At 50.4% G+C, this 3,407-nt stretch overlaps 2 non-coding genes across 2 annotated transcripts; one reads left to right on the forward strand and one right to left on the reverse strand.

The window, feature by feature from the left end:
* The first annotated feature begins 446 nt into the window (after window positions 1-446).
* On the forward strand, window positions 447-553 carry LOC118357117. The gene has a single exon (XR_004820163.1). It is a non-coding gene; the product is annotated as a U6 spliceosomal RNA (small nuclear RNA).
* Window positions 554-1,639: 1,086 nt separating this feature from the next.
* Window positions 1,640-1,746, reverse strand: LOC113910593. The gene has a single exon (XR_003516106.1). It is a non-coding gene; the product is annotated as a U6 spliceosomal RNA (small nuclear RNA).
* Window positions 1,747-3,407: the final 1,661 nt, after the last annotated feature.

The raw sequence follows: 3,407 nt of genomic DNA on the forward strand, positions 1-3,407 counted from the left end.
GTGCTCTAAAAGCGCGGCACCGCCCGGCCAGGCCCCTCTTCGCACCAGAGCTGCCTCACCGCCTGCTCGCACCCCGCTAGCCCGGCCCTCGAGGCGCCCCGCGCACTGGCGCTTCCGCCGCGTTCGCCACTCCCGGCATGCTCCGCGGGCCCAGTGCGACGGCCACAGGGCCCACAGTCCCAGGCCTGGGTCCCGCGAACGGCCCCTTACCCAAGGTGCTCCGGGCGCGGCGCTCATTTGCATATGCCACCCGACAGGGAAACTCGGCAGGCCGTCGCGGCCCAGCCAGCGTAGCGCCAAACATGCGAGCCTCGTGGGTGGCTCCGTGTCACCACAGTTCCCCCAAACATTCCGTGGTCACCGGGGAGGCGCACGTTTCGGTCACCCTAACTAAGAAAGGTGAGAAGCTGCCGTGCCTTATATAGGTGTTGGGCGGGTATAGTAGCGTGCTCGCTTCGGCAGCACATATACTAAAATTGGAACGATACAGAGAAGATTAGCATGGCCCCTGCGCAAGGATGACACGCAAATTCGTGAAGCGTTCCATATTTTATGCAGCTCCCCAGTAAACTGCCTCTCTTCGCCGAGTAGCTCTGAGGAAATGGTCGGTACCAGTTAAAGTACTTGAATAATGAAATTGTCACATTTCACTAGAAAAATACTGCTGTAGAGCAGTCTATGGCCTGTGAAAGAAGCTGAATTGCACCTGGCAAAATATGTGCAAACGTGTCGTTTGTACATATCTCGGAGATGAGAAAATGTCAACTTGTGTTTCCTTACAGAATTTAGGAATTCTGAAATAGACTTAACGTATGATCTCGTCTCCCTCAACAACATAAACTCGAGGCGCCAAGAGTATTGGCTCTGTTGGGTAGTAGAACACTAGCGCATGAATTGGTCCATGAATCCTTACAAAATCACTTCTAAATTATTAAATTGCTAAATTATGGCTAAATTAATGAATCCTTGTTAAAGGAAGGAAGCAACATTAGTGCACATTTCTTGCGCCTACGATGTGACATTCTTTGGTCGTTTTAGACCTGAGTGTAAACGCTCTGTGTCACTGCGAGTTGCATTAAAGCAGGGACTTTTACCAAGGAGTAGCGGTTACACCGGATGAGATCAATGTTGGCGGTGGCCTGTGGATCCTAGAGTTCCAGGACTAAGTGAACTGGCTAGAAGCGTCAAGCCCATTCGGATGTGCTTTCGCGAGTCCTTCTGAGACCGCTTTTGTATGCCTGTTTTCACCTGGCATTTAAGGAGCACCCAGAAATGCTGGTTTGCCTAAATCAGACGGATTCTGTGATGGAAAATTTGACTAAGAGGAAAGTTGATTGCCCAAACCCAAAACAGATTTTAACCAATGAGAACGAGCGTTCGATGCAGATACTAGGATTGCCTAGGTCACTTAGTAATAGTGACGTGACGGGCAGCCATGAAGATGCCCGGGGGCCGTGGAGGTCAAGTCTCATCTCCAAGGACATAGGATTCCCCGGAAACCCCGGAGAACCTCCCAGGTGTGCTGGGCTAGTAGCTGCTAGCGGAAATGCTTAGTGAAAGTCGAAACAGACCGCCAGAACTTTTCCAAATCCCATTCTGGTGCTTAATCCGTAGACTGGCAGTTCGCTGGGGAGCTGCATAAAATATGGAACGCTTCACGAATTTGCGTGTCATCCTTGCGCAGGGGCCATGCTAATCTTCTCTGTATCGTTCCAATTTTAGTATATGTGCTGCCGAAGCGAGCACGCTACTATACCCGCCCAACACCTATATAAGGCACGGCAGCTTCTCACCTTTCTTAGTTAGGGTGACCGAAGCGTGCGCCTCCCCGGTGACCACGGAATGTTTGGGGGAACTGTGGTGACACGGAGCCACCCACGAGGCTCGCATGTTTGGCGCTACGCTGGCTGGGCCGCGACGGCCTGCCGAGTTTCCCTGTCGGGTGGCATATGCAAATGAGCGCCGCGCCCGGAGCACCTTGGGTAAGGGGCCGTTCGCGGGACCCAGGCCTGGGACTGTGGGCCCGCGGAGCATGCCGGGAGTGGCGAGCACGGCGGAAGCCTCAGTGAGCGGGGCGCCTCAAGGGCCGGGCAAGCAGCGGACGAGGGGGCCGTCAGGCCGCCGTGGTGCGAAGAGGGCACAGGCTGGCGCGACTGAAGTCTCCCTGAGGGCTTGTGAATCGGTTGACTTGCTGAGACACCGGGGCGCGGGGTCGGGCACGGGTCCTCCAAGCAAAGTAGGTATGTAGCGTCACCGATATTTCAGCCGTGACCCAGGGGCCTTATGCCAGTTCCAGAAGACTTCGTTGAAATAAGCTCTGCGTCCAACCCTCCGGGAGATGCCTGCCAACAATCTGACCACTCCTTTCGGAACACGGAGCGCCACCCTTTAGATTGCCCCGGGCTCAGTGAGCACCTGCACGTGTCTCGTGCCTGAGTCCATTCTGCGCAGGCGCCACAGGGAACCGGGAAGGGCGTGCAGAGGAGCCCGGATGGGTGGCCACGCCCTTCACAGGTGTCTTCCTGTAAGGCCGTCTTGGAACCCGGCCTGCAACCCGCTAGAACACTGAAGAACGCGGTTAAGCGCACCTGTTTGACCTGAAAGGTGGATTCGAGGAATTACGCTATGAGAGTTGGACTGGAGAATCATTCTTGTACTTCCTTACACTTCCCGCACCCTAACCCTAGCTCTGTTACGACACAAACACGCAGGACAGACCTACTTGCAGGGAATACTGGAATGTTAGTGTTAAATATTTGATTTTAACTACTGCAGAGACCATACTGCTCAAGTCACAGCCTTGTGTATTGTGAAATGACGGCCACAGGTAAAAGCCTCTGATATTGAAGTGGTTACAGTACTCTATATACTGAAATAAAATGAAGGACATAGGTTTGCCGGCATTGTGTTAAAATGGCATCCTTAATAAGTAATATGGTATATTTACGTATAATAAATGGAGTTTCGCTTTTTTCTTCAGTCTGTGGTCGTCCTACCCTTTCTCCGAAAATATGACACAATATTTTGAAATAAAAACCTGAGAAAGATCAGTAATATTGAGAAGTTTTTAAATTGGTACCCAATTTTATGATGTATTACAAGAAAGTAGTGTGAAACGCTGTGAAAGTTTCTGGTATTGCTGAGACAAAAATAGAGAAGAAACAGCCTATAGAGATTATTGGTAAACCTATCTTTCCCTTTGTTTATTATAGTCCTTTTCTTTCACAGCTTTTGAAAGTAATAAAAACACTACGTTCTTCTCCTCCTCAAAAAAAAAAAACTAGGCAGAAACAAGATGCCTGTTGAGTTAAATTGTTCAATTACAAATAAAATATGCTTGATATATTTTTTCTAATGGCTTTTCTCCAATAAGCCAGTTCTGATTTCAAAGCTATTAAAAAATAGTA

Source organism: Zalophus californianus, chromosome 6 (genome assembly GCF_009762305.2).
Source record: "Zalophus californianus isolate mZalCal1 chromosome 6, mZalCal1.pri.v2, whole genome shotgun sequence".
Classification (NCBI taxonomy): domain Eukaryota; kingdom Metazoa; phylum Chordata; class Mammalia; order Carnivora; family Otariidae; genus Zalophus; species Zalophus californianus.